We start from the raw sequence: 23,721 nt of genomic DNA, 5'->3' as shown, positions 1-23,721 counted from the left end.
GCCGGCCCTGGAGGCGGGGACTCCTGTGCAGGCTGGGATTCCTCTGGTTCATCCTCTGAATCGGAATCCCAGGCCATCACACCATCCCCCCTCTCAGGCCCCCCCCCAACCGAGGGTCTGGACCCGGCTTGCCGGGGTACGTCGCATGGAACTCTCGGAGGCAGGCAGGTGCGTGGACGTTGGCCGCTGGTTCCCAGGAACGGTCCTCCGGTCCGTACCCCTTCCAGTCAATGAGATACTGCAGCTTTCCCCTGCGGTATCGGGAGTCCAGGATGCGTTCCACCTCGTACTCAGGCTCTCCCTGAACCAACACTGGCTGCGGTCGGGGACGGTTCGGGTGGAACTCGTCGTGTGGGGCCACCGGACTCAGAAGGGACCTGTGGAAGACCGGGTGAACCTTCAGGGTTGCGGGTAACTGGAGACGGAATGCCACACGAGAGACTTGGTCCACGATAGGGAACGGGCCGGTGAAGCGGGCGTCCAACTTCCGCGAAGGTCGAGAGGGGTGGAGGTGGCGAGTGGAGAGCCAAACCAGGTCACTGACGCAAAGTTCCGGCCCCACCTGGCAGTGGCGGTTGGCCTGGGCTTTGTACGCTTCCTTGGCCTGGTGCAGTTGCTCCACCAAAAGCTGTTGCTGGGACTGGAGCTCTTGTAGCCACTCCGTCACCGCCGGGACCACGGAAGCCGGCAGCACATCTGGAAACAGCCGTGGATGATAACCGTAACTGGCCTGGAACGGGGTCTGCTGGGTGGACGCATTCACCGCGTTGTTGTAGGCGAACTCCGCCAATGCCAGGTGGTCGACCCAGTCATCCTGCTGGTAGCTGCAGTAACACCGGAGGTACTGCTCCAGCACCGCGTTCGCCCGTTCCGTCTGGCCATCGGTCTGTGGGTGGTAGGCTGACGAGAGGCAGAACTCTGTCCCGAGAGTCTGGTGTAATGCTCGCCAGAACCGGGACGTGAACTGAACGCCCCGGTCGGACACCACGTGCTCAGGTAGGCCATGCAGGCGGAAGACATGCTGAAGGTACAGCTGAGCGGTTTCCTTGGCTGTGGGTACAGATGGGCAGGGGGCGCAGTGCACCATCTTGGTGAAATGGTCGGAGAAAACTAGAAGGCAGGTACAGCCACGAGATGGGGGTAAGTCCACTACAAAGTCCAACGAAACCGTGTGCCAAGGGCGTGGTGGAACTGGCAATGGCTGAAGTAGGCCGGGGGGTCGCCCGGTAGGGCCCTTGGCGCGCCGGCAGACCTCACAACCAGCAACGTAGCGAGCCACGTCAGCCTTCAGGCGGGGCCACCAAAACTCACGACTTACCAGATGGGTGGTCCGATACCATCCAAAATGCCCCGCTGCTGGGGCATCATGAGCCATCCGGAGAACCTCCAGCCGCAGTGGCCCTGGCGGGATATACAGACGACCGTGGTGCAGCAGAAGGCCCTGATGCAGGACCAGCCCCGGATACTGAGGGCTGGACCCCTCAGCCAGCTCCCGGAGTCATTCCTGGGCCCAAGCGTCGACCCGCTGCTGTTCCCGCACCCGAGCCTGCAGTGGCTCCGCCTCCTGGGTGGCCAGGAATGCAGCTGGAGGTAGGATCGTGGTGGGTACTGCTTGCTGTACCGTGTCTGCGTTGTCTTCAGGTTTCCGGGACAGGGCATCCGCTTTCTGGTTCTGAGAGCTAGGGATATAGCGGATCCGGAACTGGAACCGGGAAAAGAACAACGCCCACCGGATCTGTCTTTGGTTCAGCTTGCGGGTGGTCTGGAGGTACTCCAGGTTCCGGTGGTCGGTTCTCACCTCCACCGGATGTCGTGCCCCCTCAAGATGGTGGCGCCAGACCTCAAAGGCCACCTTGATGGCCAGTAGTTCCCGCTCCCACACAGTATAGTTACGCTCCGCTGGTAGGAGCTGGCGGGAATAGAAGGCACAGGGTAAGAGTGGCGCTTCAGGTCCATTCTGTTGAGACAGGACGGCACAGAGAGCCGTACTGGAGGCGTCGGTCTCCACCACAAAGGGTCGAGAGGGGTCAGGGTGTTGTAAGATTGGCGCCCTCTGGAAACAGGCCTTCAACCCCTGAAACGCCTCCTCTGCCTCCTTGTCCCAGGAAAACGGCGTCTTTGGGCGCAGTAGCCGGGTCAACGGGGTGGTGCGATGAGCATAATCTGCAATGAAGGTCCGGTAGTAGTTAGCGAACCCCAGGAAACGCTGTAGGTCCTTGCGGTTCCGGGGTGCCGCCCATTCTCGAACTGCTGCCACCTTCCCAGGGTCCATCCGCACCCCATCTGGAGAGAGCCGGTGACCAAGGAAGTCCACAGTCCGCTGATGGAACTCGCACTTGCTGAGCTTTGCATACAAACGGTCTCACGCAAGCGCTGCAGCACGGTCCAGACATGTCCCTCATGGCGAGCCGGGTCACGGGAGTAAACCAGTATGTCATCCAAGTACACCACCACATACTTGTCTAACAAGTCCTGGAACACGTGGTTGATGTAGCGTTGGAACACAGCAGGAGCGTTGCACAAACCGAAAGGCATAAGCAAGTATTCGAACTGCCCGTACCGGGTCCCAAATGCTGTCTTCCACTCATCCCCAGCTCGGATCCGAATCAAGTTGTAGGCCCCCCGGAGGTCCAGCTTGGTGAACACCTGTGCCCCTTGCACCCACTCCAGCAACTCCGAGATAAGGGGCAAGGGGTACTGGTCTGGGATGGTAATTTTGTTCAGGGCTCGGTAATCATGGCAAGGGCGGAGTTCCCCACATTTCTTCTTAACAAAGAGCACTGGTGCCGCGGTAGGCGAGGTGGAAGGCCTAATGAACCCACGCTCCAGGTTCTTGTGCAAGAAGTCCTGCAAAGCCTCGTGCTCTGGCTCTGTTAGAGAATATAAGCGACTCACTGGTAAAGGCGCTCCGGGTTGGAGGTCTATGCCGCAGTCAAAAGGCCGATGTGGCGGCAGCTGGTCTGCCCCCCGTTCCTCGAACACGTCCTGGTAGTCCTGGTACACGGCTGGGAGCGTGGGTGCTGGCTCCTCCGTGGGCGCGGCCGCCAGCGTCTCGGATTGAGCATGGGAACATGGGTCTGGGAAGTGCACAGTCCGTTTGACCCAGTCAATCTGAATGTTGTGAGCTTCCAGCCAGTCCATCCCGAGCACTAGGGGGAACCGGGGCATAGAGGCAATGTCCAAAGTTCGCAACTCCCGGTGCTGCTGGAGACACAGGACCAGGGGCTGGGTCTCCTGAGTAACGGCACCCGAACGCAGGAGCCGTCCGTCAATTGCCTCCACCTGTACCGGTTCTGGCTTTTTCCGAAGTGGCACCTGATGATGAGCGGCAAAGGCAGCGTCCATATAGGAGCGGGTTGCCCCCGAATCTACCAGAGCGTGGGTAAGAATCCAGGGCCCACCTGGAGGGTAGAGACGCACCGGAACCATGAGATGTCGCAATTCCACTGGCGAGGGCCCCTCTTGCATGGTTTGGGACCCCAGGTTGCTAGGGCCTTCGGCTACCGAGGTTGGCGGTTTTCCTGTGACTGGCATCTTCTCGGGACAGGATCGGGCGTAATGTCCACTCCCACCGCAGTAAAGACACAGGTTCCCCTCCTGACGCCGCGTCTTCTCCGAGGGGGAGAGGCGAGGTCGCACAGCCCCGAGTTGCGTTGGCTCGTCCGGCAACTCAGCTGTGGGCGTGGACCTGCTGGGAAGGACTGGAGCCAGGAGCCGGGGGTGCTGGCGGTCCCGGGCCTGGCGACGGTCCTCCAACCGATCGTCTATCTGCAGGCTCCGCTGAATAAGGTCGTCCAGCGTGGTGGGACGATCCATCATGGCCAGCTGGTCCAGTATCTCATCCGAAAGCCCCTCAAGATACTGGTCCCGAAGTGCAGAGTCATTCCAAGACAAGTCTTGCGCCAACAACCGAAATTCCATGGTGTAGGCGGCCGCAGTAGACTTGCCCTGTTTCAAACGCCTAATTGCCCGGTTGGCCTGACTCTCCTTCTGGGGGTTGCCGAACGCGGCCTCCAAATGGTTGCAAAACCCCATATAGTCTGCCAGCAAGGGGGAGTCTTGCCTGAGTAGCGGCAACGCCCACTTGGCCGCCTGGTCCTTTAACAAACTAATCAAAAAGTGCACCTTGGTGCGGTCGTCAGGAAAGTTCCGGGCTCGCCCCTGAATATACAGCTTGGTCTGGGCAAGGAACATGGGAAAGCTGGCCGGGGCCCCATCAAATTTCTCAGGCAAGGCCACTGGGTACTTGCCAGGAGCCGGGGCGTCGGCCCCAGGAGCCGGTAGGGCTTCCAAGCGCTGCTGAAGTGCCATAACCGCGTCGCTGAGCTGCTGCACGGTGTGAGTCAAGGCCTGGTTCTCCTGGGCCAAAGCCACCAGTGCAGCAGCCTGGTCAGCCATGGCCTCTGGCTCTTCCCGAACGCACCCCAACGAAGGGGGAGTGCGGGTGTGGCGGGAGCAAACTGTGCTGGTCCCGGGGGTAAGGTACCGTGGGCGTAAGCAGAGTCCACACAAAGAGGGGCGAGGTCCGAGGCAGAGAGCCGGGCGGGGAACAGGAACGCTGGAACAGGAGACCGAGCAGGGAACAGGAACACCGGATGATCAGGAACAGGAGGCCGAGCAGGGAACAGGAGCACCGGATGGTCAGGAACAGGAGGCCGAGCAGGGGTCAGGAACACAGGAAGGTCCGAAGCCAACAACAACGTTGCTCCCGCAACCTGGGACCGGGCTGACTAGGCTTTTATCCTCTTCTAAGGCCGGGGGCGGTCCCGGCCCCCAGGAGTCCCGCCTCCTCTGGCCTTAAGGCGAGCACTCCTCCTGGGAGCAACCAGTTCCCTTCGCCTCTCTGCCCTAAGCCTCTGCAGATCAGGAGAGGCCGAAGGGTTACTGGGCCCTGGAGGAGGCTCACCTGACGCCACTGAGTCCTCACCTCTGGGGCCAGAAGGGTTTCACCTGGGGCCAGCTCCTGGTGCTCTGCCACAGGTGCAGGCTCTTCAGCATCTAGGCCTTGCCCCAGTTCAGCCGGCCCTGGAGGCGGGGACTCCTGTGCAGGCTGGGATTCCTCTGGTTCATCCTCTGAATCGGAATCCCAGACCATCACACCAGAGTTGAAAAGGCCCTGGCTCTGGTTGAAGCCAATCTAATTTCCTTAGGGCCCGGGACCACAAGGGTGTTGCTATTTATGGACCTTGAGGCTCTCCGTGGGGCATACCGGGAGAGGCGGTCCCGTAGGTACGAGGGTCCTAGGCCATGAAGGGCTTTAAAGGTCAAAAGCAGCACCTTAAATCTGATCCTGTACTCCACCGGGAGCCAGTGCAGCTTGAAAAGCACTGGATGAATATGCTCCCATGGCAGAGACCCCGTGAGGAGTCTTGCTGCAGCATTCTGCACCCTCTGGAGTTTCTGGGACAGCTTCAAGGGCAGCCCCGCGTAGAGCGAATTACAGTAGTCAAGCCTGGAGATGACCGTCGCATGGATCACTGTGGCCAGGTCGGGGCGGGAAAGGTAAGGGACCAACTGCTTGATGCGGCAAAGGTGGAAAAATGTCACCTTGGTCGTTGCTGTAACTTGCGCCTCCATGGAAAGGGAGGCGTCAAGGATTACACCCAAAATCTTAACGGAAGGCAATGGCACTAATTGGGCCCCTGCAAGAGAAGGGAGTTGGTCCCTCATCCCCATGCCATCCTGACCCAGCCATAGGACCTCTGTCTTCGAAGGATTTAGTTTCAATCGGCTCCCACGAAACCATCCAGCCACAGCTTCCAAGCATCTGGTCAGTGTGTTCAGGGCTGAGTCGGTGTGGCCATCCATCAGCAGATAGAGCTGAGTGTCATCAGTGACAGCCAAGCCCAAAACTCCGGATAATCTGGGCAGGGGGGGCATAAAGATGTTAAAAAGCATTGGGGAGAGGATTGCGCCCTGCGGCACTCCACACACCAAGGAGTGGCGCGACGACATTTCCCTCCCTAGTGCCACCCTCTGTCCCCGACCAGAGATAAAAGAGCACAGCCAGTTACGGGCTATGCCTTGTATCCCCACATCTGCAAGGCGGTGGTCATGATCATGATCAACCATGTCAAAGGCTGCTGACAAATCTAAAAGGATCACCAGTCCTGACCCGCCTCGATCCAGCTGTCTACGGAGATCGTCTGTTAGGGCAACCAGAGCCGTCTCGGTCCCAAAACCAGGACGGAAACCGGACTGAAATGGATCTAAAGCCAAGGAAGGCACACTTGGCAAACCCTCACCATGATCAACTCCCGCCCGGAAACTTATGTCCCCACTGTGGAAGATACAGAATTGGCCTCCACAGTCGCTTAAGGACTCACTATTAAGATTGTGTTCATGGAAGACAATCTGACTCTGCTCTGAATGATCGCCAAAGAAGAAGATCTAAATGACAACCTAGAAGCACACTATGTGTTACTCTGTCTGTCCTTTAAAAACACACACACAACAGGCTTAAGCTAGCTACTTTTATGTGAAGAAAAAACAGCCATGGGGTCTAGATCTGACCTGTGTTTCAGAGATGGAGAACTTGTGGTCCCCCAGATGTCACTGGACTCCAATTCCCATTGGCCCCACCAGCATGGCGAATCCTAAGGGATGGTGTATCATCAAGGAGTTGTAGTACCATAACATCTGGAGGACAGCAACTTCCCCATCCCTGCCCTAGACAAGTGCCTTCTCTCACTGCTTCCTAGGGAAACCAAGCCAAAAAAGCAGCAAACAAAAACCCAGTGTTGACTATGTGGCAAGGGTCCTTAGTTCATCTTCTCCTGGTACCGGAGGTGTCTGCCATACATAGTGTCTGTTCTTTGGTCATCCTTCAAGGCACTGTGAATCTTGCCACAGTGAACTAGAGAAGAAGCTCTGACACATGAAAATTTCCCTGTGCACGCACACATGCACACACACTGGATACAATCCCCATTTTTTTAATTGATTTTCCACAAATGAACAAATAAACAAACAAACATAAATCATAACCTTATTTAAACCCATCTTAGTAACATTGTTAAGTGACTTCCTTGTATCCCCCTGGTTGAATTTCAGTGTATATCATTTTAACGGTTTTCCAAAACCAATATTCTCATAAAATTAACTTAATCACTTAACATCTTTGTTTCTTTCCCATTCGGCATTCAAATGTATTAATTCATCGCATTACATATTTAAATCCTAAGCCTATCTGGTATTTGCAAGCTTTTCCAATTAATAAAGAAACTGGATACAATTTTGGGGGGACTCTAACATGCCCAAAGATCTCTAAATATACCAGCAGTGAGTCCAGCGGCATTCACAGGTCCACACATAGACAATCCCCAATATTTCAGTGGTATCTGCTCATACCGATGCAGGAGATGGAGCTTTGCTGAATGGATGTAGAGAGCGGTAACTCACTTCAGCCGATTAGCACAAAAGCAGTATCTTTCTCTCACTCTTCTTTCTGCAAGAAGCAGATAATTCTTGGGATGAAAGGGAATAAAAGAACTGCGCTCCGTCCTTTGTGAAAGCCATCCATGGCTGTCATTTCATTTGACAACCTCTCTGGGGCGTTCAGAGGTCACTGCTAAATTTTCTCTGCAGTGCTGTGGTCCCGCTTAGTGCACTATCACCCCATGTATATAGCTATACACCGGCCCACTTGACTATTTCTTTGCTCTAGATGTGAAGCTTAATGCCTTTCACTCCTTCTGCTTCTTGGGCGCTTGGGATGACCCTTCCATTATCCCTGGCACAACAGAAAGCCACCATGAGAGCTATTTCTATATCCATTTCTCTATTTCCTTGACTCAATGGAATGGTTTCAGCACCATTTACTAGGGTGAGTGATACCAAGCTACCCCTGGCAGGTTCTTCCAAGATGGCAATTACACTCACTAGAAGCATTCAATACCTCTTATTTTTAAGCTAATAACTCCAATTCCCCAGTCAAGATTTCAGAAATGAAAACCGAATTGCCTGCAGCCTTCCACTGGCTGCAATCACCCCCACCCCTCTTAAAAGGGCTTAAAAGGCTTGCATTTTCCCTGACACCCTGTGTTGTGAGGTAAAATGGCTATAAACAAGATACAGAGGAGCCAGTGCTTAGTTATTATGACTGGCTGAATATATTTGGAGGTGTGGAGCAGGCAAAACTATTGAAGAACATTCTAAATATGCCCAACAAACATTGCCTGTTGCTTATTTCTTACTAGAACAATGGTCATTATGATGGAGGGTATAAGTCCAGGAGAGTGAAGCCCTCTGAGGGATTCTTCTAGTAATGGGGGAGAAGTTTGATTCAGTTTACATTTAAAGGCAGCTTTCCTCTGCACAGCAAAACACAGCCACTTTTGAAATCCTCCTTGGAATTTCATAGTTTGATTCTCCAGCCAAGTATTGTGGAGAAAAATGCATATACTAGGGTATAGTGTGCATAAAAATGCACTTATTAATGAAAAATCACATGTAAAAAAGCATCACCATATTTTTCGCCCTATAGGACGCACCGTCCCTTAAGGCGCACCTAGTTTTTTGGGGGGGAAATAAAGGAAAAAACATTATTTCCCCCCCAGACGCGGGGCTGGGGCGGGGGAAGCCCAAGCTTCCCCCGACCCCAGCCCCCAGAACAGGCAACTCTCCGCAAGCCGTGGGAGCCCGGCGCCGGGCTCCCATGCCTTGCAGAGAGCTGTGCAAAGCCTGGGCGTGCTGAGCTCAGTGCGCCCAGCCTTTGGCATGCAGGCAACTCTTCGCAAGCCGTGGGAGCCCGGCACTGGGCTCCCATGCCTTGCGGAGAGCTGCCTGCATGCTGAAGGCTGGAGAGCGAGAGGGGTCAGTGCGCACCGTCCCCTCTCGCTCTCCAGGCTTCAGCAAAAGCCTGCATTCACCCATAGGATGCACACACATTTCCCCTTCATTTTTGGAGGGGAAAAAGTGCATCCTATGGGGCGAAAAATACGGTATATTAAGGAGGAAATGCACGCAAAAATATGTATATTGGGTGAAATTTGCATAAAAATGCTGATGAATTTTCATGAATGCTTAAAAAAGGAAAAGGAAAAATCCCTAATGTAGGCTGTGTGCACACTACTGCTGACTCTGTCTCCAGCATGCTCTTGACATTGGTGTTTGAAGCTGAGAACATGTGATGTTAACCACAATCCATTGGTATCTCGTAGCTTCTTGAGAAATACTCCTTATTTGTGCAAGCATGGGTGCAAAGATGACAAGCCTATAAAGAACTCTTGAAAACTCACTTTTTTTTTTAGCTTCCTCCAATCATACTCAAAATGCTGGTTCTGTTCCAAACCCAGCTGAGGAGAGTTATCTGTTGCTATCAAAGGGTTAAAAGGTAGCAGAAACGCTCTAATCACTGAGCAGCTGGAGGTCATTAGGCTTCCAGGAACATGAGTTTGTATAAATAGTCTCCTGTGTGTTTGTTCTTCCCCTTCTCCCCTTTTTGGGCGTGTTTGCTGAGATGTGTGGTTCTTCGCCAGGGTTGTTTTTTGTTTTTTGTAAATAAACCTTATCTTTGAGTTACAAACCGCATGCTCCAAGACTCCTCTTTGAAAAGATACTGCCTCTCCTGCCCTTCTTCAACTGCTGTGCGAAATACTCTGCTGTAGTGGGACTTGTGACGATGGAAGCGCACTGGGCATTTACATTAAACTAATTAAAGTTTAATGGGACAGGTTATGGATGTTTGTACGTCAAGAAGGAGCTAAGGAGTGCAGTTCAGAGTGATTTATGCAAGGACTGGAGCGAAGACAGAAGCGGTTGCCGACAACGAAAGCCTTCAAAGCAGCTTGAGTCCTGCAACGTGCCTAGAAAAGTTTTAAACAGGCACTGCGCAGTTTGTACTCGCTGGAAGACATCTTATTCTTCAAGGAGCCACCTCAGCAGCTGGGAGACGGTCTACAGGTGTGTGAGTATCGTTCCTAAGCCCCAGGGAGGATGGCAGAGTCCCAGGAAAGTTTTTCTGTCCCGTTTACGCGACTCAATGGGAAAAATTGGCAAGATTGGAAGGCTAGAGTGAGGGTTTGGTTGCAAGCAAAAGAGTTGTGGAGTTGTACTGAAGCACCGCCTTTACAGGCAGCTGCAGACGCGTCTGCAGAAGACAAAGCAACAGCAGCAGCTTCACAGAAACGTGACAGGAAAGCCCAAGGTCTACTAGTTTTGGCAGTGGGACCAGAGCAAATGCCTTATGTTTCTGAGTTAAAGAACACGCATGAGGTCTGGACGGTTCTGCAGCGGCTAAATTCCAGAAACACTGCGGGGGCCAAGATCCATGCTACAAGATGTTTGTTTGATTTACGTCTCCAACCGGGAGCGTGTGTGAAAGAACATATTGCCAAAATGGTGTCTGCCTTTAATCAACTAAGACAGCTGGGCATTCCTTTCTCAATGGAGCAGCAGTCATACATATTGTTGTCTTCTCTTGATAAAAGCTATGAGACTCTAGCTCTAACTTTGGAAGCTATGCCTTCAACTGAATTAACCCTTGAATACATTTCATCTCGGCTTGCAGATGAACAGGATAAGAGGCAAAGAGAAAGAGGTTTGTCTTTAAAGGGGAGTTATGCTGTGCCTAAGAGTGTTGATGCTGAGTTTGAGCACACAGTAAATGCTTTTGCAGCTAGACACTGTTTTCGCTGTGGTTCCCCTTCCCATTTAATTAGGAATTGCACACGTGAACCTGGTCAAGACAGCACCAAGGCCGTTACCCCTAGTTACCAGACAAGGAGTTCCAGGGGACGTCGAAGAAGAGGAGGAGGTCGTGGCTACTCCCACAGCACACAGCACATGGCTTCAGTAATGGCGTTGATGCAAGGGCGTGGCCAAGGCAGCAATCTACGCTGGTTGATCGACAGTGGTGCATCTCACAACCTGGTGGCGCCATCTAGTGTCCGTTTGCAGAATTGCAGACATTTGCAAACCCTTAAAGTTGTTACAATGGCAGATTCAACTAAACGTTCCTTAGAGACCGTAGGCACAGTGTTCTTGAAATGTTTGCAAACAGAAATTGATGCCTACGTGCTAAAGGGATTGAAGGGGTGCATTTTGTCTGTGTCAGAACTTGATAGAAATGGGTTTAAAACTGTGTTTGAAAATGGGGTTTGCACTATTTCAAAGAATAACGTATCTCTTTTGCAGGTGGAATACAGAGATGGGTTATATTATTTTGAGACAAGTCCAGATGAAGTTGAACAGGTTCATGCTGGTTGTGTGAACTCACCTACCCATAATTCTTGTGTCCATTTATGGCACCGCCGTCTGGGACATATTAATTTTCAGTATGTTAAAAGGCAACCTGAATTATCAGAAGGGTGCAAAATGAACAAATGTACTAAGTATTTGGATTGTACTGCATGCAAAAGGGCGAAGGTTCATAGATGCAGCTATCCCAGTTCAGATAGGAAATCTGACAAAGTATTCCAACTTGTGCATATGGACCTATGTGGCCCAATGCCTGTTGCTAGCATGGGAGGTTCGAGGTATGCACTGTGTCTCTCGGATGACAAAACAAAGGTTACATGGTTTTTTCCTCTCAAAACAAAAGCAGATACTGCAGAAACAGTTAAAAATTGGGTTCATGCAGTAGAACTTGAATTCGGTACTAGAGTACTTGCTTTTCAGACAGACAGAGGGTCAGAATTTACCGGGTCTGTGTTGCAGAATTTCTTTAAGAAAAAGGGAATTAAGCATTGTCTGTCTACACCTTATTCCCCCCAAGAAGGAGGCGTGGCCGAACGTAAAAACAGGGTTCTGCAAGAGTTGGCAAACTCTATGTTGTTTGATGCTAAACTCCCTCAAAGTTACTGGGCAGAAGCCTGGCAGGCGGCTACTCATATTCTGAACCGAGTATATAATTCGGTAATTGCCACTACCCCATATTTTGCTTTATATGGGAAGAAGCCCCAAATTAATTACTTTCGGGTGTTTGGATGTCCAGCCTATGTACTTATCCCAAAAGCGTTAAGGAAAAAGGGAGGTCCAAGGGCTAGGAAACTCACCTTTTGTGGGTACGAACCACACGCCAAATCTTGGAGATTCGTGAACCCAAATGGGGATACTACAAGAGTGGTCCTCAGTAGGAGCGCTGAATTTTGTGAGCAATCCGGATGGACTCACTTACATGCTAACCCTGACATTTTGAGAGATGATTTAGGCATTTATGCTGAGAATGAAAGTCCAGAGAGTAGTGAGCCAGAAGAGGATGGTGCACATGGTTCAGATGCAGATTCTGACCAGGCACAAGGTTCTTCTCCTAAGGTAGAAAAGCCAGAATCTAGGAGTGTTCCAACATCGCCAGTCAGTAGGCCTAGCAGACAGCAAAAGCGAAGCAGGTCGCCTGCAACACCAAGCCCAAGGGAGGTATCTAAACGGAGGTCTTTATCCCTAGGGGCACATCCAGGTATAAAGTCTGAGACAGATTCTGACAGCCAACGGTCAGAGGGGGCACAAGAGGAACAATTGCGCAGGTCAAATCGTGCCACAAAGGGCAAGCCACCAGAGCGGTTTAAGGTGACAAGTGTATACGTAAATATGGCACAGTGTGAGCCAGATAGCTATATGGAGGTACAACAGCTTCCAAGCTCAGAAGCCGTAAAGTGGCAGGAAGCAATGGAAAAGGAGATGGCTTCAATGAAGTCTCTCGGTGTGTTTACAAGTACAGAGCTTCCGAAAGGGCAACAAGCTGTAGGTTGTCGATGGGTATATCGTTTAAAGCCCACAACTACTGAGGAGTTGCAATATAAAGCCCGACTAGTTGCAAAAGGGTTTTCGCAGCGCAAAGGTGTTCACTATTCTCAAATCTATGCCCCTACTTCAAGATCAGAGTCACTAAGAATGCTTTTAGCCTCTTCAGCTAAGAAGGGAAATAAGCTGTTTCATTTTGATGTCAATGTGGCTTATTTAAATGCAGACTTACAGGAGGAAGTCTATATGACACCACCACCGGGTTTTGAAGGAGACAAGCCAAACCAGGTCTGGCGCCTACACAAATCCATTTATGGGTTGAAACAGTCCGCCCGTAATTGGAATTCCTGCTTAAACGATGCTCTAGAGAGCATGGGGTTCAGAAAGAGCGCAGCAGATGCGTGTCTTTATCTAAAAGGCTCGGGATGTGAACAAGAAGCAGTCTTGATATTTGTTGACGATTTATTATACAGTGGAAAGGATGATAAACTTGCACAACAATTTGCCACAAAGCTTGGAGAAAGGTTTCAGATAAAATCACTAGGCAATGTATCTATTTATCTAGGAGTTAAAATTCAGCAAGATGAAAATGGGAACTATTGGCTCAGCCAAGAAGCTAAGATCCAGCAGTTGCTGGAAAGGTTTAAAATGGACAACTGTGCTGGTGTTAAAACACCAATGGAGTTAAGTTACATAAAGGATGCTCAAGCCGAGCAACAGACAGAGTTCAGTAATCCCGGGGTTTACCAGTCAGCGATAGGCAGTCTACTCCACATTGCACAGTGGACTCAGCCCGATATAACATATGCTGTCAACATGCTGTGTAGACAAGCTGAAAAACCATCAATGCATGCTTGGCAAGGAGTAAAAAGAGTTTTAAGGTATCTCCAAACTACCAAAAGGTTTCGCTTAAAACTATCAGCAGAGGGCAGCACACAACTTGAATGTTGGGCCGACAGTAGTTGGGCAGATGCTGGACCAGATAGAAAATCAGTGTCAGGAATGGCGATAAAATTTGGAAATGCACTAATTGGTTGGAGATCAAGAAAGCAATCACTTATAGCTTTAAGTTCAACTGAATCTGAGTTCAATGCATTATCAGATGTATGTAGAGAACTGGAATTTTATAAGCAACTGGTACAAGAATTGTTTGGAGAATGTTCCCTACCTATCAGAGTGTGGGAAGACAATCAACCTTGTATTAAACTAGCTAAATCAGGTCAATTCAAGGCACACACAAAACACTTGGATATCCGTTATCAAAATGTATGCCAAAGTGTAAAACAAGGTTTAATTGAACTAAAGTATTGTCCAAGCCAAGAAAACCTTGCAGACGGTTTTACGAAAGCTTTGGGTCCGCAATCTCATAAATGTTTCTGTTCAGGTTTAAATTTGAATTAAGGTTGGTACAGCTCAGTGTTACGAGCGAGAGGGGGTGTTGCTATCAAAGGGTTAAAAGGTAGCAGAAACGCTCTAATCACTGAGCAACTGGAGGTCATTAGGCTTCCAGGAACATGAGTTTGTATAAATAGTCTCCTGTGTGTTTGTTCTTCCCTTCTCCCCTTTTTGGGCGTGTTTGCTGAGATGTGTGGTTCTTCGCCAGGGTTGTTTTTTGTTTTTTGTAAATAAACCTTATCTTTGAGTTACAAACCGCATGCTCCAAGACTCCTCTTTGAAAAGATACTGCCTCTCCTGCCCTTCTTCAACTGCTGTGCGAAATACTCTGCTGTAGTGGGACTTGTGACGATGGAAGCGCACTGGGCATTTACATTAAACTAATTAAAGTTTAATGGGACATTATCCCATCAGTAGACAAGTTGTGCAAAACTGCTTTGAAGATGTCAGAGTCCAACAGATGTAATGTAATACTGGGAACAATGAATGCTTATGATGTAAAACAGGGGTGGCTAACTTTCTTCAGGGCAATACCTGTGTTGGTACCATGGCTATCCATTTGAGGACCAAAATGTAAAAGTGGGAAATTTTAAAAACCCTGTGTAATGTCTTAAAAGTAAATCAAATGGTTCTGTCACAGGCAAAACAGTATGAGTAAGTAAGAACAAACATGCTATTCTGACAGATGACAGGCTTAAATTGCCTGAGGAGGTCCAAGAATGATCAAATGGAGGCTGCACCAAACAATGCATTAATGAGGACAAGGACAATTCGTGACAGTGAGTGAACAAGTGATGCTATAATAGTAGATAGGGGCATTGAAAAATCTGTAAGGGACAAAAGTAGAAGGACATGCCTGGACAACCTTAGTATAGGATTTAGAAGAAGAAAATCAGCCTACACAAAATAAGCATATTGTCACTGTTTTCTTATTTTCTTACAAATAATGGGATTGTATGCAACAGCAGTCATCCTCAGAGCAGATCCATTGAAATTAATGAACACGACTAACTTAGGGCCATGATTTCAATGGGTCTACACAGATGATGACTAATGTTGGATATAGACCATGGTTTTGAAAGTTTCTGGCATCTAGGCCCTGGTGAACAAGCAAACAACAAAACAGTCTGTGCCCCTCGTTCTAACTCTCAGGCCTGCTTTGGGCTCTGAGCTCATCAATACTGGACTTTCTGATTTCAAAACATTGCATCCCTCTTGAGGAATAAGAGAAATGAATATTCAAGAAGTCAAGGTCAGTTCTGAGAAAGCAGTCCAAGCAGGCAGCGGGGAGGCATTGGGAACAGGCTAGCAGGAAGAGGCCTGGCAAAGCCATGGAGCTGGAAAGCAACATTTAAGGACCAGGGGAGAGACTGAATTTGCAATTTGTAAGAGGCAATGGAGCCCTGTGCAGACATTCTAATGCACATGTCCTCTATCTGTGTTCAGTGAAGTCATAAATACACACTGCTAGATAACTCTTTTGTTCAATTGCATAAATGTGTTTCTCACCAGAGTTATTTGCAGTGGGTTCACGTTGACTCCTGCCTGCTTATGTATGTTGATTTCACCACATTGTGACTTCTCATCCTGCTGCCTGTTGGATTTGCCCTTCACAAGGCAATGCTTCATCATATGTCCTCTTCCCTATGGATGAGCAGCAAAATGCTATCATCTGTTTCTTTACTGATGAAGTCTTTCAGTTCCATTCCTTACAGGCTGTGCCCCCCCCTTCTCCCATACCCAAATGCACACCTATCTATTAGATTGGGAGAAAAGCTGGTCTGTTATTCCTGTCCCTCCATCAACACCACCACTGAAACCATTATTTGGAGTTATATCCTCTTTATTCGCTGTGGGTCACGGTTTGTGGGAGGGTCATATTAAGCATGCTTTTTGATCATGCAAAATAGGCATAGACTCTCTGAGTGATCTGGAGGAAGGGAGAGATGTGTTTTAAAAGCAACGAGGCAGAAAGGGTTTCTTGGGAGAGAGAGCGAGAGATGGAAATGAAATCTGAAGGGATGAGAGAGAGAGAGAGAGAGAGAGAGAGAGAGAGAGAGAGAGAGAGAGAGCAGTTCAGCATTACAATACAAACATCTCACATGGCTTTCATCTTCACTTGAACTTGGTGCTCAAACAAGCATCACATCATGAAGAGTTTGCCTTGTTCCACTTGGAGCTTTTCTGCTTATCTCCTTTAGGCAATTTAACGTTCATCCTTGCAATATACACACACAGCTTTTTGCATTTGTTTGTGAAACAAAGACAAGGGATTCTTCCTTCAGGTGAGTGCTTTATCAAACAGATAAAGACACACAACCTATATCTATGGGGGGGGGGAGAGAGACTCTAAGTTAATTTGGCAATCACTTCTGCAAAGAAAGCACATGCACGCCTGCCTTCTAATGGATGGACACAGATGAATCTAGACTAGTGAGCTAGAAGACATTTCATCTGGGGCTCGCCTAGGGACTTTGCAGAGCCCTTGGGCCAATGTCACAAGCTTCCAAGCCAAGTGAAAAGCTCCTGACATTAATGGAAGGATGGAAGCAGTGCTATTTTTCTAGAAACGGAGGTGCATGAACTCACCACAAATACCTCCCTTGTTCTCTTATAATTGCAATAGCACCCACCTGAGAGGTGCTGGAACTGAGTTCCAGCTGGAAAAAAAAAGCCCTGGATGGAAGGATCTCTGAGCTTTGATTCTCCTAGTTTCTCATTTTCCCAGTCTTAAATTTGTTTCTCCATATTCTGCAGCAATTTGTGATGTATTGTTTATTTATTTATTTTATATTTTTTTAAAAAAACACCATGGCAGGGGTAGAACACTAAGATCTAACAGTCAGAGCTAGGGTTTGGAAGACAAACAGTTAGAACAGAAAAACAAAGTTCCTGTGAGCACATTCTGGGCCTAGGAATTTCTTTTATGCAGCAGAATTGAACTGAGATCACAGTGCTTTCATACGGAAGTCCATTCCTGCCTAGCTTTCTTCATTGTAACAGCCTGATTTTGGAGAGAAAAGTTCTATTGCTGTTGCTTTTCTTAAACAACTGTGAGTCAGAAAACCTTGCCAAACCCCTGCAAATATTCTAGAGATTTACCATTCCATTCCTGTGGCTCTCTTGGGGCAGAGCTGCATCAATAGCTGCTTACCAGGGGGGTGAGGGAGGTGGAGGGAATCTGGGCCAGTATCTAATCCTCTAACTTAATAAGAGAAGCTCTGATTCTCTGAGGCCAGAGATCTTACATGGCTTTCTAGTGAAGACAGTGGAAATCTTTGGATTCACACACTTCCACCTTAAGTCAAAGTGATAAACACTGGGTACTTAGCAACCAGAATCACAGAAGCACTGGATGTTCTGTCTTGGTGGCATTGCTTGCCATTTAAATGTGAAAAATCACATCATTTGTTATATTTTAGGTCCAGAAACAGTTGCAAAATGTTTCTGAGATGAGGCAGACAGGTATGATCATATTTAAACATTTAAATATATCTGACCTGGTGTTGCTTGACATTTGTCTTCCATCACGATCCATGATTTGTTTCTTTCCCCCTATTAATATTGTCAGTTCTTAAAGGTTGGTTTGATTTGACTTCAGTTTTTAAGGAAGCTGAGTCCTGGAAGATTAAGAGATGGGATAGCACTACATAACAGTTGTCTGACATCAGAATAAGCCTAGAACTGCCATCAGCTTTAGCACATTAAAATAAAATTTAAAAATATTTTGCTCTGATATGTGTTGCAAAATAAATCTAGTATCTCACCACAAATTCAAAGTGGAGTTTCTCATACTAATGTTTATGAATACAATGCTATGTTGCTTATTTATTTAATATGTTCATTTTGGGGTGGAACCCTTACAAGACAGTTTGCAAGAATTAATAACATAATGCACAAAACAATCTAAACTGTAAAAATAGCCAGTAAGCTAGACTACAGGTGTAAGCCCCTAAGGGCACTATTTTCAGAATTTGGAGGAGAGGGAGGGAACTAGGCTATGTCATCAAAGTTAATTGGATTAATTTCGAAGAACAACAGCTAATAGCATTCTGATAGGTTACGAGGGCCTGCCCTACCATTAGGCAGAGTGAAGCAACAGTCTCAGGTGTCAACTGCTCAGGAGCAGGAACAGCAGCTCTAGATCTTTCTCCGAAGTCCCCAGCCATTCCCTTCTGTTGCCAGATGGCCTTTTCAGGGGGCCCTAACCTGGCCTGTTGCCTCAGGAGTGGTAGGGGATGATATCGCATCACCAGTGTTGAAGTGAGATTCGACTGCCAGTTGAGTTGGCTTCTGGGAGTGGACACCCTCTTTGTCCTTTGCCTCAGGTGGTAAAATGTATTGGATTGACCCTGTAGGTTACACTTGGACAGCATTCTCCAGGTTTAAATAGAATTGATACATTCATTTAAAAAATAGGGTTCTATTGCCAAGCTCCTTGTGGGTTATTACCATGGTCTAGTAACAGTCTTTTTCAGCCAAACCTTCCTCAGTTGGTTGCTGTGAGATACATTTGGGGGGCTGTCTCCAGTTCCTTGGATGAGAGATCAAATGAATGGAAGACATTAACAGAATCATAGGCGCCGACTCCATGGGGCCTGAGGGGGCCCGAGCCCCCTCAAAAATTCGTTTGGGGGGGCTCTGCCCCCCCAATAATTTAAGAAAATTATTAGTTATATTATGCTTTGTAAAATCACAAAATTATGTTGGTATTTTTTTATTTTCCTTGTTTGACGATAGTTACCTTTTAAAATACATTCAGTAATGAGTTAAAACAAAGCCACTCCCGATCTAGAGAGGGGGTAGGGTTGCGGGCTCTCGACCCATCAACAATCTCGCGGGGCTGGCGTCAGCCCCGCGAGAAGCGGTGATTCCCCCTAGCTCATTAGTATTCACCGCCCACGGCGGCAGCCAATCGGCTGCCGCAAAGGGCGGGCCCTCACAGGTTCACTTAAGGTTGGGGCAGCCCGGGGCTCGCCCCTTTCGTTCCCCCAGCAGCAGCGGTTGGGAGGTCTTGGGCCCCCCCAATATTTTTTATAAGTCGGTATGGGCCCCCGCCCCCCCAATATTTTTTATAAGTCGGCGCCCCTGAACAGAATCAGAGAGATGGGGCTGTGTTCGGAATGAGTGCAGCAGATTAACATTGGCTCAATTGCCCTACATGGAAATATCTTTACTGCATTGCATCCTTTCTGTATTGTTCCTTCAACATGTGTGTGCACCAATTAGACCATATGTGTTTGGCATCTTGATTCTTTTATCCTTCAGGTATTAAGGAGGGATCATCTCAAGCGACCTGATCAGTCACAAACAGAATAAAGCCATTTGATTTCCTGACGTTGATGTCTGAGCTTTTAGCATGAAGAAGCTCTTGTCAGCCGCTTCCAGTATCATCTTCCATCCTAAGTTCTCCTGGGAAGGCCTGGAAGAGTCTTGTAACAAACAAACAGCTATGCATCATCACCACCAATTAACTATTATTTTGGCACTAAGTATATTTTGAAAACCAATTGTCTGAGACTGAGTTCTTATTTATTAGAGAAATTATTCACTCGTCCCACAGGATATGTTCTGCTTGCACTTTAGAGAGATTTATGGTTCTATAGTTTTCTCCCCCCCCTCCATTTTAAGGAAGCATTTAAATATTTAAGAGATTCTGCTAATGTGTAAAATGACAATTAGACCTGATGCAATGGTGGGACTTAATGACCAAGCAGCACATCTGATTGACGCCCCAGATATTATCTGCTGCGTACAAGGAACTCCTGTGCTTGCAGAGCTCTCTTATTCATGTCAACAGAGGGGCAGATTTACATACATGTTACTATTAAATAGGCACAAATGCAGTGCTTTTCTTCTGGGGGGACGCAGGGGGACATGTACCCCTAAACTGATGGTGAATGGTCAGTTCTGTTGCTACCCCCGATGGCGGCCTCATTTCCTGTTATGGTGTTTCCTGAGTCTCAGATGGAAGCAAGCATTTAATGTGTAAAGTAGGAGTTGGAATCTAGCACGGTGATTGGTCAGTTTCATTGTTACTACCTCCAATGGCGGCTTCCTTTCCTTTCCTGGTCTTTCCTGAGTCTCAGATGGAAGCGAGCATTTAATGTGTGAAGCAGTGTGGAATGTGGATGTGTGGTGTTTTACTGACGAAAGTTTGGCCTCATTGAGAGGCAGTATTTCAAGCAGAGGACCTGGGAAGTTGTTAGTGCACACAACCTCATGCCAATGTGGAAGTTCATTTGAGCTGTCAGCTGTGTAATATGAGGTAATGCGTGTTCTTTGTACTTTTGTCTATTTACTGTATTTATTTCCCCCGATTTGAAGTATAAAAAGGTGATTTTCTTGAGTCAAAATGAGAAGACCCCTAAGCATTTATTTTTTTAAGAAAAAAGCACTGCACAAATACAAATAGAATCGTTATAGGTTTGTACGACTATGTGCCATGTTCAGAAAAGAAGAAGCAGCTCTCTTTTTTCAATAAGCCAAAGGAATCAGGACACAAAGCACTATGTAGTGGCAGAGGAAGAGGAGTGCGAGGGGAGCACACCACCCCCGGCAGCGTGATCCCAGTGGGGTGCCACTGCAGCTGTCCCACCCACCCACAGTGGGCGCCACGCCCCCACAGATGGCGCGCCATGCCCCCAGGATGCGCGCCACATCCCTGTGGGTGGTGCGCCACACCTCTGGGATGCACGCCAGCTCCGCCCCCCTGGTGCCAGAGCATGAAGGTCTGCCACTGGCACTATGGAGCATATGGCTATCAGAATTAATGTGTATTAAAGTAGGTGGAGGGAACAGATATGTGCAATTTCATAGTTCCATTCGTGGATTGTGTGGAATGTTCAGCAACTGTCTGCAGTAATCAGCACTTGCTACTGCTACAATAGTGCGTGAGAGTCTTCAATCTTTTCCAGTACAGTGGTACCTCGGGTTACAGATGCTTCAGGTTACAGACGCTTCAGGTTACAGACGCCGCTAACCCAGAAATAGTACCTCAGGTTAAGAACTTTGCTTCAGGATGAGAACAGAAATCACGCGGCGGTGGCAAAGTGGCAGCTGGAGGCCCCATTAGCTAAAGTGGTACCTCAGGTTAAGAACAGTTTCAGGTTAAGAACGGACCTCCGGAACGAATTAAGTTCTTAACCCAAGGTACCACTGTAGTGCTCATGTGCCTGTAGATGTCCTCTTTTCTTCTCACAAACATTGGAAGCTGCCTTATACCACAACTACCACTGATTTGCCTAGCTTAGTATTGTCTACATTCATTGAATGCCACTAGCCAGGTTTGCTTTCAGAAAGGGGTCTTTCTTAGCCAAACGTGGAGATGCCAGGGATTGAACCAAGCAAGGGCTGGACCTAGGAATACCTATATTGGGGCCAAAATAAGTTAAGTTACAATAAAAGGCAAAAAGCTCAGAGGGAGCTCTTCTTGCTTTTCTAAAGCTTCAGTTTCAATATTCCAGTTAAACCCTTTCAGCAATATACATCGAGCCATTCCCCATTTCAGTGTGAATTAAACCAATTCTATTTAGCACAGCATGTGCATTGTATGAAACAAATACATAAAATAATTGTAGGTTGCTTATACAATTCTTTTAAAAAGGCAACCCATGAATAGAAAATGAAATGTTGGCAGTGGCTATCCCAGGAAAACTAGATATACTTAGGACAATGTGAAGGTCACTTCTTTTTTCTTCAGTAACTTGGAGATAAAAAAATAGGTATTAATCCTTCTCAAGATGTCTCTGCACATGTGGAGCACACATTCCTCTCAAAGAATCCTGGATGCTGTAGTTGGTTAAGGGATGCTAGGAAATGTAACTCTGCAAGGGGTAAACTACAGTGCCCAGAATTCTTTGCAGTGCGAATGTGCTTCAAAGGTGTAGAGCATATGCTGCCTCAGACATAGGAAGATTTGTGAACCGATTTCGATTATTGATATCAGGAAAAGTGTGGCAACAGAACTGATACAGCTTCAGCAACAAAGAAAATACACTGTTGATTGAAAACTGCATTTGATTTTCACTTCAGTATGCTTGTGGCTTTGCAAAAGGCTGCATTTAGAGATAGCCTGAGACTCCAGGTTCCGCTTGCATGGTTGCCAAGTTTTTATTTAGCCAAAAGAGTACATTTGTGAATCATTATTTTCAATCAGTTATGGTTTTGAAAGGAATATACAAAGGAAAGGGAAGTCCAAATGCTGAAGTTGGCAAAAATAATAATCTAGATTTAATTATGGACATAAAATCCCAGCAGCATCAACATCACTAAACCTTTTAGCGAATGACTGAATTTGATTTGCCATACAAATTACAGCAACAAAATGGGCAAATCTATGATACTACTGCTTCTTCAGGTGATAAGAATAATGAAATATAAGGGCATTTTTTTCATTAAAGTTTTGAATGAAAGCACCAGAAGTGTTTTGAAATATTCGCAGGCAAGTTAATTTACTGGTTTCTCTCCATTTCAGAATGCAGAATTTAATGAAATTATTATTGCCCCCTGCTGGATACATTGCAGAAGAAGATCCATGTTAATTTGAGATTTAATAATCTCAAAGTTTTGTTGCTCTTTTCAGATAAATTCTGATTTCTTACAGTGCAGAAGCCTATTTCATGTTGATGATTGTGACGGGTTAGCAAGAAATGGTTTGGGTCTGAGCTTGCACAGGCAAATGAACACTTTTTCTCTCTGTGTGTGCAGAGATTTTGTTGAGAGTAGTAATGTATGGCCCACAAATAAACTCCTGCTGCAGTTTGCTTGGGAGATATTGAATATTGCACAGAGAAAAGAAGCAGCTGACCCTATCATACATGAGTTGGCCCTTTATGTCTAGATTGAGAAATTTTGAGGAAGCAGTTGAAAAAGCACCAAAAACATACAGGTGCATTTTGGCAATACAGTGGTACCTTGGGTTACATATGCTTCAGGTTACATATGCTTCAGGTTACACACTCCGCTAACCCAGAAATAGTGCTTCAGGTTAAGAACTTTGCTTCAGGATAAGAACAGAAATCGGGCTCCGGCAGCGCAGCGGCAGCAGGAGGCCCCATTAGCTAAAGTGGTGCTTCAGGTTAAGAACAGTTTCAGGTTAAGAACAGACCTCCGGAACAAATTAAGTACTTAACCCGAGGTACCACTGTACAGTAGTAACTCGGGTTACAGATGCTTCAGGTTACAGACGCTTCAGGTTACAGACTCCTCTAACCCAGAAATAGTACCTTGGATTAAGAACTTTGCTTCAGGATGAGAACAGAAATCGCATGGTGGCAGCAGGAGGCCCCATTAGCTAAAGTGGTGCTTCAGGTTAAGAACAGTTTCAGGTTAAGAACGGACCTCCGGAACGAATTAAGTACTTAACCTGAGATACCACTGTACAGCTCTCAGCTGAGCTTGAAACTGGAAGTTCTAGACATACCTTCCTCAGCCTGGTGCCATCCAAATTCCAGAGGTCAGAGATGATGGGAGTTGTGGTCCAGGAATTTCCAGAAGGCATCAGATTGAGGAAGACTGTTCTGTACCATGATCATCTGTTCTATGAGTAGAGAAACTGGTAGCTATTTCCTGAGAAAGGAATTAATGAGCCTCGTAATGCTTTTGGGGAGCAATAATATTACTCCAGCAGGGCTTTATAAATGA

At 47.6% G+C, this 23,721-nt stretch overlaps 2 long non-coding RNA genes across 2 annotated transcripts; one reads left to right on the top strand and one right to left on the bottom strand.

Annotated features, from left to right (window-relative positions):
• Positions 1–6,967: 6,967 nt before the first annotated feature.
• On the bottom strand, positions 6,968–15,714 carry LOC310844497. The gene is made up of 2 exons (XR_014564163.1): positions 15,586–15,714; positions 6,968–7,447 (listed from the first exon to the last, which is right to left on the bottom strand). It is a non-coding gene; the product is annotated as an uncharacterized lncRNA (long non-coding RNA).
• Positions 15,715–17,428: 1,714 nt separating this feature from the next.
• On the top strand, positions 17,429–19,586 carry LOC310844473. The gene is made up of 2 exons (XR_014564155.1): positions 17,429–17,541; positions 19,345–19,586. It is a non-coding gene; the product is annotated as an uncharacterized lncRNA (long non-coding RNA).
• Positions 19,587–23,721: the final 4,135 nt, after the last annotated feature.

Source organism: Podarcis gaigeae (genome assembly GCF_964106915.1).
Source record: "Podarcis gaigeae genome assembly, chromosome: 5".
NCBI lineage: Eukaryota > Metazoa > Chordata > Lepidosauria > Squamata > Lacertidae > Podarcis > Podarcis gaigeae.
The sequence above is the reverse complement of the archived record's forward strand: the minus strand, read 5'-3'. Positions and strand labels throughout refer to the sequence as shown.